General features: G+C 44.0%; 1 protein-coding gene and 1 pseudogene across 4 annotated transcripts in view; both read left to right on the top strand.

The window, feature by feature from the left end:
- Positions 1 to 1368: 1368 nt before the first annotated feature.
- The window catches only part of ELMOD1 (ELMO domain containing 1), a 58525-nt gene continuing 43289 nt past the window's right edge, over positions 1369 to 16604 (top strand). Inside the window, exon 1 of one of the 3 annotated variants that reach the window (XM_081154777.1) lies at positions 1369 to 1645. The gene's annotated coding sequence lies outside the window, so the exon portion shown is untranslated. The remainder of the gene's footprint in view (positions 1646 to 16604) is intronic. The other 2 variants (XM_081154778.1, XM_081154779.1) reach the window with 2 other exon arrangements.
- On the top strand, positions 12126 to 12631 carry LOC308565500 (large ribosomal subunit protein uL23 pseudogene; annotated as a pseudogene). The gene has a single exon. The product of its transcript is annotated as a large ribosomal subunit protein uL23 pseudogene (transcript).

Genomic DNA, 16604 nt, shown 5'->3' with positions numbered 1-16604 from the left:
TCCCGAAAAGCTTTTTCCCCCTATAAGGACCGATGTATGGCCTTGGTCTAGCTTTTTTCCGCGAGATTTATTCAAGGAAGCACGAAGAAACTGGTGAGCTGAAAGAAAAGGTAATAGTGGCCAATGCTTTTTCACAATGATACAAAATTTAGATCAAGCCTTTAAGGTTATTTAATGTGAGGAGGTTACACCATAAAGGTTCATCCTCTAAGGATTACCACTAACCCAATCTTTCATAAAAACAGGATAGTGGAGGTGGAACTTGCAGAGACTTTTGTTTGGTGAACATGTAGTATGTACTAGGTGCTCTGCAGACATTGCCTCACTTAACCCTTACGACCTCCAGAGAGGAGGATGGCCACCCTCCATTCTGCAGAAGGGGAGACGGGTGCAGAACAGCCAGGTAACCTGCTGGGCTGGTAAATGACACTGAAGTCAAGGCTGGCCTCTTAGTCCTTCCTCTTTCCCTGACGCTGTGCTGCCCTGACATAAGGGTTTTTTATTGGATACAGAGAACACGTTCTTCATCAGACATAAAATACAATACCAAAGAAAGGCACAAGTCACCGAGTGTGTGTGTGTGTGTGTGTGTGTGTGTGTGAGAGAGAGAGAGAGAGAGAGAGAGAGAGAGAGAGAGAGAGAGAGAGTGTGTGTGTGTGTGTGTGTGTGTGTGTGTGCTGGGCCAGGCCTATCGCACTGTGAAACAATGTTTCCCAAATAGCCCCACGCCACGCCGCCTGTGATCCATCCTTTATAATTAACCCCGGGTTAGGGTGTTGTTGCTGGAGCCCTGGTTGAAACGCAGCTATGGAGATACGTGGCAGGATCTCTCAATTACACCCCAAGCGCCGGCTCTTTGAGAACCTGACCCGACCGGTCCAGGCTCCGGGCGAGGCGGGGGCTGCCTGGGCGCCCCTGCGCGGGAGGCCCCCGGGCGCAGAGAAGCAGGCGCGGGTGGGTGTCTGCCCTGGGGGACTCGCTCCCTGACTCTGCAGAGGTTGGGACTAAGCTAAAAGCAAACTTTGACTTTCCTGCCATTCTCTGGGGAGGGAGAGGAACGCATGTTGCCCTCTCGGTTCCAGGACGCCTCTGGAATCCCACTGACGGGCCCCCGGAGGTTCGTTCACCATCTTCAGTGCCCCTCGCCTCCGGGGGTCGACCCAGGAGCTAATACACTGGGCCCCTGCGCTCTGCCCACAGCAGCCGGGCCCGCAGATTTAACCCTTTCCCCCAGGCTCCGGCGCAGGGGGCCCCCACCCCCGATCCCCCCCGCAGCGCCGCGCCCGCGCCCGCGCCCCCCGGCTCGGGCACTGGGCATGCTCAGTCGCCGCCCGCGCCGTGCTCCCGGGAAACCTCCGCACGCCCGCCCCCGGCTGCCCGCGTAGCCTCCTGGCCGCCGGCAGCCCCGGGTGCCTCCCGGCTCGCTCGGCTCCACGCGACCCAGATTCCTGCCCCGCCCCCGCCCCTCCCGCGCCCGCAGCCAGTGCGGCAGCCGCGGCCGCCCCTGCCCAGCCCGCGCGCCGCCGGGGACCCACCGCGTCGACCGCGCGGCGCAGCGCGCAGCCCGAGCGCCCGGGGAGGCGGCGATGGAGACCCGACCGGCGCGCGCCGGGACCTGCTGAGCTCGCGGCCGCCCGGGGTCCAGGTGAGCAGCGGAGCCCGGGCCGGGCCCGGGAGGAGCCGAGGGGCGGGGGGCCGGTGCCCTTGGGGAGGAGAGGGGTGGCGGCGAGGGCGCGAGGCTCGGGCGAGCTGCGCTGCGGCGTCTGGGGCGCAGCAGAAATGTGGGGTTGTGGACCGAGGGGGGACTTGAGTGAAAGTGCACGCTCCCGCAGAGCAGGGGCCGCGGGGGCGCCTAGGACCGCGGCCCTCCGTCCTGTCCCTGAAATGAACTCCCGCGGGGCTGCAGGCTGGTTCGGGAGGAGGTTTGCGTCGCGCCCCCCGCCCCCCACCCTGGAGCGGGTCACCTAGCAACTGAACGCCGAGGGCTCTGCAGGAGGCATTCCCGGCACAGGCCAAAATGGGAAGCGGGGACCGAGGTCGGCCTGGTCCGGGTCCAGGGGTCCCCCTGCCCGCGGCCCTTGGGGCAGTGCGAGGCTGCGGGTCCGGGAGCCGCAGGGCTGGGGGTCATCCGAGCTGCCAGCCTGGAGGAGGCGTCTGAGGGCCAGAGCGCGGTTCCCCCTCCAGCTGCTGGGAAACTCCTCACTGATTGGAGCATCCCTCGGTCCTGGGCCGGGGGACTTGAACGGGCTGGTGGGGAGCGAGTGGCGCGAGAGCCGACAAGGTGATAATAAGTGGAGTGTGGTGTTGGGGTGGGGGTGCTGTGGTGCCTTTTTTACCAAGCGTGAGTGCGGGCTGCTCCGACCGAGTGTCTCTGCTCAGCCTCTCGGCGGCGAGTCCGGTGACACGTCTTATGAATATTTCAGGGGAGACCTCGCAGGCTCGCTCGCTCCAGATCAAGTTCAATGAGCGTGTGTGTCGGCCTCTCCGTTCCGCACAGACAGGTGGGAGCGCCGTGCTTTCTAGCTTTCCAAACGGCGCTCCTTCCCCCGCACCAGCCAGGCGCAGACGCCCCTACCCGCCGGCGAGCTTTAGGTTGGAAACGCACAGCCGAGCCCGTGGCTGCGGAGGCGGGTCCTGGGCGGGCCCCGGGCATTGTTCTGCGTCTCCGCAGTGCGCGCGCGGGCTCCGCGGCCGTCCCGAGTGGGGCTGCCGGCCTGGTGCAGAGCCCGGAGGGTGCCGTGTCGGATACGCGCCTTCCTTCAGTATCGCCTTAGCGCCCCAGGTGGAGTGCACTTGGCCATTGTCTCCCCAGAAGTCGTCTCTGAGACCAGTGTAGTCGAAATTTGAGGAGGGCACCCTCTTGTATCCCTTTGCATTGGGAGGTATCTATTTCTCCTTAATTCTTCCTTGGGAGTGAGAAATGAGTGTCTTTTCTGTAATCACTGTCAACAACAGTGACAGAAGAACGCATTCATATAGGGGGCTTTGGGGACCCCAACAAGCTGTGGGGCACGTTTCCCTCCACTTCGGGCTGTAACTCCCATTGCACCATCAGCATTCATCAGTAAACTCACAGGCACAGCAGTTTTTTCTTTGCAGGAGAAACCTGCTTTTTCCTCTCTTAGTGAGACAGGTATCTCCCCGAACTACCTGTGAGGAAGTCGTCTGTGGACCAAGATTTCAAGCCTCCAAAATTAACAAGATTCTAAAAGAGGCAACTCTCTGCTCTTGCCAGCCCCAGGCACAGGAAAGCTGAAGCGCTGGGACTGGCAGATGTTTCACATTTAGGGAAGGCTTTTCCAACAAAGACCCAGGCGGTTACATCACAGGCTCCACCTCCGCCTGCCAGGCTGCTTCTCCCCAGCCTCTTACTGTCCCCCAGTGCTTGATTAATGAAGAAAGGAAATTCCAAAATGAAAGACTTGTTCATTTCCCTTCTTGTGTTGTGCTGCTTTAATTAAAAATGTGAAATTTTTTAAAATGGCTAGTTATTAGTACATGTAGCCAGGACTTAACTCAGGCATGGTAATAAATCTATGAATATCAGCTTTCCAGGAGATATTGGGCAACATTACAGTATTCTTTTTGCTAAAATTATTGACAGATGGTATTGAAGGGAATTCTATGAAATAACAAAACACGTGAAAATTTTACCTAATAAACAGCTTTTCCTGAAAGATGTGACTGAGCTGCTCAGAGAGATACCCAGATGCATTCACAGATGTAAAAACTGGCCAACTGAGAAGTTTGCAGAGCTTGCATGCAAAACACCAAGAACTCGAAAGCAGTACTCCTTGAGTCCTCTGAGGACTTTTCAAGTCACTGGCAGAGTTGTGAAATTTAGCACATAAAAAAAATACAGGTTGCCAGTTAAATTTGAACTTCAGATAAACCATAAATCATTGCTTTTAGTATGAGTGTGTCCCACGCACTATTTGGGGGCTTGCTTATACTAAAAACGTATTTGTTGTTTAGCTAAAATTCAATTTTCAATGGGTAACCTGTATTTTACCTGGCAGCTCTAGTCACTGGAAATTTCTCATTTTCTATTTTGGTTCACTTAAGGGTTAAAAAATAAAGTGGAGCAGAAATCATATGCTGTTTTATAATCTGGGACAAGCTCAGTTCTGGTTCAAGCTATTGAAAATAGCTCTTGCTTAAAAGTAAGTAGTTTCAGTTCAACACATATTTCTTGAGTGCCTCTGCTTGCTAGGCTTAGTGAGAGGTGCCAAAGATACCAAGATGAGTAGGGAAAGGGAGGGGGTGTACATCGTAAGATGTGAGACTTGCTATGCCAAGTATCTGTGGGCTCCACAGGAACCTGGGAGGGACACTGAATTCTGCTGGGCAGTTTTTGACAGGTCTGGCCTTGAATGAGAAAGTAAAGGTCTTATCCTGGAAGGAAAGGGGGGGGACTCATGGATTTATACTTCATGGAGTGGAACTGGAAGTTAAAGGATTTTACCTGATGGCCCCAGTTAGAGGACAGAGTTGCCTGCTGAGGATGGAAGTGAGAAGGGGATTCTAAAAGAAAGGTTTGAAATAGTTGCTGTTGGGCATGGAAGAGGGAGCTGAAAGGGACAAGTGCAGGGATTGGTAAATGGTACTTGAGTGAATGCATCTCGTTGCATTTTGAAAGCAGCTGTTCTGCCCTTTGACTAGTACCCCAAGTTTTCCTTTACAATTCTGCTGCCGTTCTGGTTTCTTTAGGTAAAAAGGTCAAGCAGTCCTGGAATACAGTATCTAAAAGTCTTACTATTTTTTACATAAAAGCAGACAGTTAAATGTAATCATTGAGATGCTGATCCAAGTCAGTTGCTTCTGGCACAAATTTCTGAAATAAAATAAGCAGATGTTTTGGTTTTAGCAAACCCGTTGCTTCTAGTAGAAAAATATGTTAAACTGCAATCACCTTCTTATTTGGTCCAACTATCCTTAAGGAAGCAGATTCTGATGATGGAAAGAATGTAGCTTTTTACAGAAATATCACTGTGTGAAAATGACCATATGCTTGTACACACTCAGAATGTTCCACATGCAATTAATTCCAAAAAATCGTGCACCCCTTACATTTGTGTCTTTGAAGACCCAGCAGATCCTTTCACTGCTGATCAGCATAGGAAGTTTCCAGGGAAGTTGATCAAAACAGTTCCTCATTTCTTGAAGATTCCGGTTTGCCAATCTCAAGCAAATGGAAATAGAATGCCATTCTTGATTGTGATCCTGTCAACAGATCTCGTTATCTTAGGGACCATCTTCAGAAGAACCTCATATAGTTGAGTGTCCATATATATGGTTAAATTTCCACTTCATATTTTACAATAAGTTCTTAAAATCATGAAAATCACTCTGTGATAAAATGTATAATGAAGTAGTTAATTTGGGTCTCTCTTAGCAAATGATTATCCTTTAAAATAGAGCAGAAAGCAGTTCTGTTTCAGGTACTTGCACTGTTCTTCTTTATAGTGTCTGCCAAACACGTTCTGCCTTATAATTCTGGTCGTATATATCATCCTGGTGGTATATGGGGAAAATATAATTCTGGCGGTACATGGAAGAAAAAAATGTAGCAGCATATTGACGTTGCTAAAATTTCAAGGCAATTACTCCGTGGGTTTTATGTTCAGTGAGATTTCACCTGGATATGGCTTATTAAAGAAAGGCTTACTGCAGTGATCTTTAACGACAGCTTATGGGCTATCACCCAGAGGGAGCTTTAACTGAAATTGTGTGCTCTACTCACATTCTAAGTCCTCAGTAAATACTCTGAATTTAAAGAATCTGAAGACAGTATGTTCTTGCATCCCAGGAGCTTTTAACCCTTCAGCTCACTTATGCTAACCACCAGTAAGTTTTATTTTACATCAGTTTCTGTGCTTTAAAAATGGAAGCTATTGCCCGGCCGGCGTGGCTCAGCAGTTGAGCATCGACCTGTGATCCAGGAGATGGCAGTTCGATTCCCGGTCAGGGCACAAGCCAGGGTTGTGGGCTCAACCCCTAGTAGGGGGTGAGCAGGAGGCAGCCGATCAGTGACTCTCTCTCATCATTGATGTTTCTATCTCTCCCCCTCCCTTCCTCTCTCTGAAATCAATAAAGACATATTTTTTTAAAATAAAGGAAGATATGCACATTTTAAAAAAGAATATTGTGTCAATTCCAACCCTGTCTATAAAATAAGCATGAATTGTTACTACTGTTCTGAGGATTAAATAACTTCATGCTCAACGTGATTAGACAACTTGTTTATTGTCTGTGTGCTCTCTATGATGTTCCAGATGCCATAGAAATAATTCACAATTTGCTATATTTGATTTTTTTTTCTTTTTGATTGTTGTGAATGCTTAGGGAGAGCTCATTAAGCCCTTCTAAAAATCAGTCCCAAGCAAGCTAATGTAATGCCTGCAGATTCAAAGGTCTTGACATAGCTTTTAAATGTAGTTTCCATTTTAATCATTGGGATTAGGACTTGGTTAATTAGAATGCTTGGTATAAGAGCTTACTTCAGCTGCTATAACTCTCCTTCCTCTTTCCTTTGTACAAGTACATAGTTAAAAGCTGACATGTGCTTTGAAGGTCTCATTCATGATGGAAATAATAATTTATCCCATAGCTGGTATTTTGGTTTCACAAATATCATCAGTGACATCACAAACTCTGTTCTTTAATTTTTTAAATATCTCCAGTTGGCATTACGAATATTTTAAGTGTGAATCAATCTCTGGAATGAATTTACTGTGCAAGTACATTTCTTCTTTTTCCCTTTAGAAGTAGAATAAGAATGTTCTACCCTGCAGAATTTGGAAGCCAGATTTTCTGAAGGTTCTATATTCCAATAGAACACTTAGATTTTACTTCAGATTTTCTTTGGTCTTAGAGTCCATTTAAATTAAAAAGAAACTTAAAACAATTGTTTTTAATCAAGAAGATTAATTATACATTTTCTTAAAATGGTAAGCATTTATCAAAGCTCTATTAATTGAAATGTATATTATGCACACCATTAGTCATAATTTTGAAAGCCTAGCATTGAATTTTTAAAACACCTAGCATTGAATTTTTATTTTCATATTCTGTCTCATGTATATTGTGTATGTGGCCCAATATGTGAACCCAGTATGTGAAAGTCAAGACTTACAAAATAGAAGAATTTGGTTATGGTATTTGCTTTACTAAAAAGTTCTGTGTTGTAGCAAAAATTTCTCCTACTCTTCCTTTAAATTGTAGATAACCTGAGGTATTTAAAATAGAGCCAGATTCATCAAATTTCTACATCTACACAATCCTTCTGGGGCATATCTATCAAGTAGGCTCCTCAGTAATATGTAGAAATGAGGCCTTGGATGGGCTCTAATAGCTGGGTTGACCAGCTGTACCCAAAGAATGTTCATAGGTGTGGAAGCCAACATAGAAGGGGGTTTCTGTTGGCCTGCTTCACAGCATTTCCCTTGACCCTAACAGTTCTATAATTTTATTAATGACTCAGATACACTTAGATCATACATGTATCAGGTTTATTGACAATGCAAAGCTGAAAGTGCTAGTGAATTTGGATGACAATCAGTATTCAACTTGCGATCCCTTAGCCCAAAGCAAGGACTAAAACTGATTATATTTTTAAAAGAATATATTTTGGCTTCATTTATATTCTAAATCAGTTGCCCAGTGACAGGGAGTGGAAGTCCTATCTTAACAACAGTTTGGGTTATAAAAAATAATTTTAGTTGCTTGAGTATTTACCAACAGTACAGAAGAAATTAATGCTCTCTTTGGTTGGATTCATGGATGAATAGATTCCTTAATTAAAAAGGTGTCAGAAACAAACAATACACCACACTATACTAAAGGTGATGCACTCTGGGCCACCTGTCAGGAATATAAGAAGAAGGAATGCCTTTTTGGGGTAGGAAGTTGGCTCACATGACCTTAAAAATACCTCCTAAATCTGATTATGCCATTTAAATTGAGCTCCCAGGCAGTTATACATGGATCTGCCAATGTCTAATTAGGCTTAGTAACATTTATGTAGCATATAACTATTTCACATCCTTTCCTTAATTTATAATAAATATCCTTATTCTTTTGTACTTAATGCTTATTCCCTAGGTAATTAATCAGTCATTTAAGATAAATGCATCTACTCTGTGACCACCACTCGGTTAAATTAAATAGACCATTTCCAGATATTCTTTAACTATCTAAGACCATACTTGAAATTCTTAGTTCAAAACTGTAAATATTTTGATTAGCCATAAAATAGGCATGTGCCCAGGTTCTAAAATAAAATTGCTTAGTACACCTAATCAAATTGGACAAAGATGAAAGGCAAACATGTTCACTCTGTGTACTCTATTACTCGGCATTGTGTTTTGCCTTTCAAACGTATTTGTTTATAGTATTGGGTGGACACTTGTCATTCCTTTTGAACACTGCCCTCTGAACCCTTTGCCCATGTTGGGGGCGCTCCCACATTACGACACAGACCACTCTCCACTACAGAATTGCTGGATGCTTTCTTTCGTCTATCCTTGCACCATAGGCATGGATCTATAACTGAGACTCTGCCCCAGATGTTCCAGTCAGCAGCACTCCTTGCCCACTGCTGGTTCAGCTCCAGAGCCTGGACCTGGTGGTGACAGGAGAGGTGCCTACACTGGACCAGCTCTGTGTCATCATTCCAAGAGTTATTTTTGGCTACATAACCTCTAAACCCAGTTCTCTAGCCCTCCTGGAGATTCTGTGGGTTACCTCTAGGAGAAAGTTTGTTTCTGCTAAATAGGCAGAGCTAGTTTCTGGGGTTTTCTGCAGTAATAAACCCTGACTGGTACAAGGTGCAAGTCCATGCTTCCGTTGGCATGTTAATCCCTAGGAGCCACTGAGCACAAAGCACTCCGAAAGGTACAAAAGGAAATGTGTATTCATTCCCTGAGTATTTCTGGAACAAGTCACCCTGCTTGGACAGAAGGAGAGGCACACAAGGCTGGTATTTGCAAATTTGTGTTATGGGGACAAGAAGAGGAAGTAGTAATACCACTGGCAAACTAAGATGTAGGCAGAGATCTTTATGTGGATCTCCTGATTCTAAAGATTGGTTTAGTATAGGATGAAGGGTTGGGATAAGAAAGGATACTTTTTGGGAAAATACTGTCTTTCATCAAATTCAAGAGGCAAATGTTTTTTCTTCATCTTAACATTTATGAAATTAGAACACATTGTTAGAGTGTCTCATATTTTAATTGACACCCTTTTCTCCCCAACCCATCTACCGTATTTCACCAAATCTAAGATGTCACTGATATATTCCGTTACATTTTTTTACCAGTATGAAAAAAGCTTGGCAAGTACTTATTAAAAAATGATGATGCCGCCCGGCTGGGCGTGGCTCAGCAGTTGAGCTTCGACCCAGGATCCAGGCGATCGGGGTTCGATTCCCGGTCAGGGCACATGCCCGGGTTGCGGGCTTGATCCCCAGTGGGGGGTGTGCAGGAGGCAGCCGATCAATGCCTCTCTCATCATTGATGTTCTCTCTCTCTCCCTCTCCTTTCCTCTCTATGAAATCGATAAAGATATATTAAAAAAAAAAAAAAAAAAAGGTGATGCCTAACATTGTACTGAAACAGGATGCATCATAGTTTAATTAGCAGCATTTTATTCTTCCTTAAGGGCACCTGACATAATGTTGCATTTTACCATTGCTGGCACTGATGAAATACCATTGGAAAGAATGAGATAATTTCACTCAGTTTAAAACTATTTTTTTATCTGTTTTACAGTATGAGTTGCTGCAGAGCCCAACCCAAATGGTCTCCTCATAAGAGAATGCTATGCTCTCATCTATAAGGTTGGGGTCAGCAGTTACCATAGGAGCAGGGTCCCCTGTTTGCCTCCAGGCCCCTGGAAATGTGCCAATTTGCTTGGACTTTCCTGGCAAATGTTTTTAGATAGATGCCCTCACTATGTTCTGATTCTATGAAAGGGAAAGTTTTGCAGAAAGCACCCCTTTAGATTGGTGAAACCAAATGCATTTAATGTTTATGCAAATATAAGTTTACCATTCTTTTTAAACTAAAATTTGTAATTGAGAATGTACAAAATCTAGGTTGAGTGTTTTTGTGGAAAATGGGTTAATATTTAGATTTTGAAATTTCTTTATTCTCTTATAAAGACAAATTTCATCAATCCTACTCTCCCCACCTTTTCTTTCTCCATGAGTACAGTGCACACACAGGCCAAGACAGTGAGGGGCAGAAAATCACAGTACCTTTAAAGCAGATCATAAATAGATGTGCAGGCAGCCCTGAATTCTGTGGCTGGCGTGGACCTCAATTGCTATAAATCACAAAAATAAGCCCTGGATGAGTATTTCATTCCTGAAGAAGGGGGGGGGGAAACCTTCTTAGTTGTCATTTTAGTGACTGTCAACAGAGCATTGTTCAAACTAATCATCAGAGAAGGAAAAAAGGAAAGTTCTGGGATGTGGCCTCAGGGAGATTGTTATACATGAGCATTGTGCCTTACTGTGACGTGCTGGATGGCATGTGTGAGATGTAAATGCACAATTGGAAAGATTTTTCATTCCTCGGGAATGGTAAATTTACATATTGCTTGTTCTCTCCCCCCATGTGCGTACCTCTGGGACAGCAATTTTCAATCGTTTTCATCTCTTGGCACACATAAACTATTTCTAAAAATTCTGCAGCACACCAAAATATATATTAACTTTTTGCCAATCTAACAACAACAAAAACAGGTATAATTTTGATTCACTCACACCTGATGGCTGTTGTTGTTTTAGCTGTTGTCATTTTTATATTTGACAGTCTAAAGGAAAAGAGGTCAGTGCACCGACTAAATAAGTCAGGTATTGCTTGTAAAAATTCTTGCAGCTCACCGGTTGAAAACCACTGCTGTATAAAGTCAAAATTACATTTTACACGTTTCAAATGCCCATCAGAAGCCTTAGAAATTGTCCTTTCCCTTCTCTTTCCTCCCCTCCCATTCCTTCCTATTCTTATTTCATGTGGTAATTCTGATTGCATTATGTCCTTTGAAAACCAATCCCTCATCTGTTTCGGTTTCCCTTGCAATGACGCTCTGGTCCTCAGGACTTGACAAAATATGAAGTATATGCACAGTTAACCATTGTCTGAATTTGCTAATTCAGACTTATTTGTATGCCTGTTTTGAATCTGATATTTGGCCCACCTGATTTGAGAAGACTGACCTCCGTGTGTTATTTTGTGGGCCACCTCGGCCAGAGCCCAGCATCTCACATGGCAGGTGGTTTACTAGCCGCTCCTTGTCCACAAGCGGCCTATGCCCTTGCCTGTGTTCCCACAGAGACTTGCCTCCTGATGAGAGATCAGGCTTGCTTTAGAGAACTTTCTCTAATTTCTTGAAAGCCATCCACAGGCATGCATATGTGCAGAGAGAGCATAATAGAGAATTAACGGGAGCTGGAAGCTGAGTTAATCACATCTTAAGTCACCTTGGCTTCAGTTATCTGTAAGTCTTGGCCTTTATCAGCATAGTTGCCTTTCTCCTTCATTTTACCTCCTTCACCTGGATATAGCCATGGCTGAAAAAAGGGTGGTAAAAGAGAAACATGTATCTCTTTCTTCAATAGTCCCAAATCCCTACCTGACTGACTGAGGGATGTCACCATTACAATTTCATTAGGCGCTAGCAGGGCACAAGAGCATACCATGAGGCCATTCAAAAGGAAAACTGAAGTTTCCACATAGGTTAAGATAATTTACTTGGAGCTTATTATCGTCATCAGGAAATTTTCTCAATGGCCTTTAGAAAATATTTAAAGTGACATAGTGTAATAAAGACACAGGATTCATGGATTCTAACCAAATTCGGCTTTCTTCTCATACCCAAAGAAGCTTTGGATCAAACTGATTTTTATGGTTCCACATATCATTGATTTCTTTCAGCTGAAGTGAGAAGAGCCCAAACTGAGGAAATTAAATCATTGGCAAATAATTTTGATATTGCTGATCTTGAATTTACCATATGCCGAGTAAAGTTGTGTGTGTGCCCCTTCTGGAACTGCTAAATGAAACTTTTTTTCCTTCACTACTGCTAAAAAATGTTGCCCAAAGTATTACTTTTTAAAATTTTTTGTCGCCTTTTTTACGAAGATGGCGCCGAAAGCAAAGAAAGAAGCCCCTGCCCCTCCCAAAGCCGAAGCCAAAGCAGAGGCTTTGAAGGCAAAGAAAGCAGTGCTGAAAGGCGTCCACAGCCATAAAAAAAAGAAGATCCGCACGTCACCCACCTTCCGACGCCGAAGACACTGAGGCTCCGAAGGCAGCCTAAATATCCTCGGAAGAGCGCACCCAGGAGAAACAAGCTTGACCACTATGCCATCATCAAATTCCCCCTGACTACCGAGTCAGCCATGAAGAAGATAGAAGACAACAATACGCTTGTGTTCGTTGTGGATGTCAAGGCCAGCAAGCACCAGATCAAACAGGCTGTGAAGAAGCTCTACGACATTGACGTGGCCAAGGTCAACACCCTGAGCAGGCCTGATGGAGAGAAGAAAGCATATGTTCGACTGGCTCCTGACGATGATGCTTTGGATGTTGCTAATAGAATTGGGATCATCTAAACTGAGTCCAGCTGGCTAATTCTAAATATAAAAATCTTACACTGTAAAAAAAAATAAATAAATAAATAAATAAATTTTTTTGTCTTCTCACCCAAGGATATTTTTTCCATTGATGTTTTAGAGAGAATGGAAGGAAGGGAAGGAGAGAGAGAGAGAGAAAAAGAGAGAGAGAGAGAGAAACATCGATGTGAGAGGGACACATCTATTGGTTGCCTCCGGAACATGCAGGGATTGAATCTGCAACCCAGGTACCTGCCCTTGATTGGGAATCGAACCCCCTACCCATCGGTGCTCGGGCGGATGCTCTAACCATTAGGCAACACCAGCCAGGGCCAAACTTTAACTTCTTCATCTAGATTCAGGGGAAAGAGAGTGGAAAGTGTTTTTATCTTCTGCTTATCATTCATTACACTAGTTGTATTTTGAGGTTGACCCATTTGGTCTATGTTTTCTCTCCTTGTGGTGTGGTATAATGAAAAGAAGACAAGAACAACAAGAAGCAATTCGGGTCTCTGCTCATAACTAGCAGGCTGTGTTATCCATCTTTCTTCCCGTGTGACTGACATATGAGGGTCATTTGTTCAGGCAAATGCACCACGAATAGTATTGGTCCAAAATACAAAGGATGTCGGGCAAGTGGAAGAGAGAATTTATTATATCTGTACCTCTTTTCCCAAGACGAGTGTTATTTGCATCTTAGAGTCGAAAAAGCCACAAGGAGGATTTCCTGGTGTTGACTGAGAATCAGAACAGTTCATTTTGAGGTTATTAACGACATTCCATTTTCATTTCTATACTTGGTGTTTGTTAAAATGTGACTAATTCTGATGCTAAAATAAATGATGTCTTTTTAAAAAAGGAAGCAATTAGGGGAATCTAAGGGAAAGTGGAACTTATTTTGCTTTTCAATGAATTCGGGAAAACTCTTTCAGGTTAGTATATGTCTTCTACATAGATTTGGAATATTTTACCAACTATTTAGATATATTTTATGTTTGGTTAAAAAAAGAGTAAGCAGATATTTTTATCTACAAAGGGAAAGGTATAATGTATTATGAAGACTAAAACAGAGGTAAAACAGGTTTCTCTGCCCTTGGAAGAGAGACAAGGGCAAGTGCTGAAGACCCTGTCCCACTGACCAACGACTCAGAGTCATTCGGAGGGAGTGAAATCACCACACGAATCACAGAGTGGACCAGGAGCTTGAGTTGTCATTAGTTTCTCCAAACCCAAGGGAACACTAGATTTCCATGGGGTTGGGGGTGGAGTAATAGTTTTACTATTAGTTATTTCAGAATTATACTGCCAAGGATTCTTATCTCCTTGGAAATGTGGCCTCAATAAGAATATTTAAAACCCACACTTTTAGGCTCTGTTATGTGACTTCTTCCCATCAAGTTTTCTTGCTTAGAAAATTTCACTTCTCTAGTACATTTGCTTCAGGAAAGGAAAGAGGTTCAATTTCAGTGACATAGTCACCTTGTTGGACAAGAGTCCTCCAGCTAGCTCCCAGAAGAATACTCCTGAGTTTGGAGGGGCAGGTGTACATCCAGGCCTCGATTATTTCCAGCTCTGCATTTTACTTTGAACTGAATACACTACTTATTCTCGTCATTCTTAAGTCAGTTAAGAATTTTACCTCTGTGGTTTCCAGAGGCCGCACAGGACAGTAAATAATAAGACTGCCTGAGAAGCCAGGCTTCGAGGGTTTGAATCCCAGCTTTGCCAGGCACTAGCTGTGTGAGCTTGGAAACCTGCTCAATCTTCTCAGCTATAAAACCGAGATAATTTTGATTCACTTCATAGGGTGACTGTTAAGTGAGTTATAAATAAAGGCCATAGAATATCACCTGGCACATAGTAAGTGCTTTGTAAATATTAGCTATTATCCATAAGACCTTAAGCTGAAATTAAATTGTTTAAATTAAATTTTATGTTTAAATATGCTCTATAAAACATTTTTCTAAAAAAATAACTGAGATAATCACAAATTAGACAAATATTAAGAGTGGAATAGAATTTACTTCATGGGTTGCCTTTTATTAATGTATTAACATTATGAGTCCACAAGCATTTTGCTTATTACAGGGGATGTAGCCAGTTAGAATTTGAAGGGCTGAATAGAAAATAGCTTTTCTCACCTCTTGTAGAGATTAAGATTTTAAAGAAAGGAGCTCCGTCCCCTCTAGTTGAGTCTCTAATTCATTCCCGGGGATGCTCAATAGATAGGTCAGCTTCTAAGACATAGGGTCACCCTGTGATACTTGACAAAAGAGCTGCGGGGGCCTCTTGCTCAAAGGAGGCAGGTCAGCTTCCTCGGTGCCAGGCAGAGGGTATTTTCAGAAGAAGCAGACCACCCTCTGCTGCCCCATTCCTCCCAGCTGGGGAAAAAAAGTACAAGGGGCACACAGCCCCACACGCAGCACTGAAGTGTCCTTGATGTCTGGCGGTTTTGATCCATTAAGCGCAAACGTTGACCCTCCCCTTGGGAACAGGTCAGGGCAGTGTCCCCTGCACACGGAGGGAAATTAGTGAAAATAGGCTGACAGTGTCAGGAAACCCACGTTTATGATCATATTCTTTATTTTGGTTAAAAAGGAGATCTGCATGTGTGTTTTTCTTCCAGTGGGGCGATTTTTAGTTGGTTTTATTAGGGCTTTAAAGAAGTGCATTTCTCTAAAAGTGTGCAGAGTTCATTTCAGCAAATCCGAATTGAGCACTCAACGGGCCAGGCATGGGATCAGGCCCCGGGGCTTCCCTGGTGCCCTGAGGAGCAAGCAGTGCAGAGGGAAAGAAACATGAAACAGGTCATTTTAGAACAGTGGGAGAGATTTAAAATAGAGCAGGTAATTCTGATGTCCCCATGGTTGCAGACCCTCCAGAGAGGCAGTTATGGGGAAGGGGCAGCACACAGAGCAGTTTTCATGCTGTGAAAACAGGGGGCATCGAAGTTAATGTCTGATCCCCCCCAAAAAGCTAAACTTTATGGAAACAATACCTCAATAAATCTGAATGAAACCCAAAGTTAGCATCTACATTTTTCAGTTAGTGAGACACATATAAACAAGGCAAGTTATTTGCATTTGATCCAGTTAATATCAACAGGCTGTGGGTGACATACTCGAGCGGCCTATCAGGGCAACCGTTTTGTTAGAGCCTTGTGCAGACAAGAAGCGAACTGATTTTCCCGACCTTAGGCCCTGCCCAGCCACTGGAGAAGTGCTGCTTTGGCTACAAAGGGGCCCTGACAAAGAGATGACCTCAGCACCACTCGTGGAAAAACTACTCAAAGGACATGTCTTATCAACAATGAGTGGCTCAGGGGGCCATACATTGCATACCAACCATGATTTGTCACATGTTTCTGTCTTTTACACCGATTATCTAGTTATCAATAAGTAGGATATTAACTAGAGTGCCTCTTTTAAAATAAAGCTAGATTTTAAAAATAAAGTGAGCAGTCACTCTTTTTATTTTCCTGTAGAAAACATTTAGAGAAGTTATTTAATACCCAGTGAGCAATGAGCTGAATCGTATTTACACAGGCTTTCCTCTACCACCCAAAGCCATTTTTAGTGTGTCCTCTTTGGGGGACAGATAATTAGAACTAATTGTTGTCTTTGTTTTCTGTTTGGGGGACAGATACTTGGAACTAATTGTTGTTTTCTTTCCCTTCGCTTTTTCCACCCAATCAGTAAGTCCAAGTGATTCTACTTTCCAAATACTTTCCACCTCTGTTCACTTCTTTCCATCACCACTATCATTGTCCCAGTTTAAGTCACAACTTATTTTAACAGTCTCCTAAGTGATTTTCACTTAACCTAATAGTCTTTTACTTTAGAGGAGTATATATTAAGAACGACAAAATAGTAATACTAGTAAAGAGGACCATGCATAGTACATACCTGTAATTCTTCGAACAACCCTACAAGGTGGTTATAATAACACTGCTCCCCATTTAACAGGGAGAAAACAGAACCCTAGAGAG

This window comes from Miniopterus schreibersii, assembly GCF_964146895.1.
Source record: "Miniopterus schreibersii genome assembly, chromosome: 12".
NCBI classification, from domain to species: Eukaryota; Metazoa; Chordata; class Mammalia; order Chiroptera; family Miniopteridae; genus Miniopterus; species Miniopterus schreibersii.
This window is presented reverse-complemented; position numbering and strand designations above follow the sequence as displayed.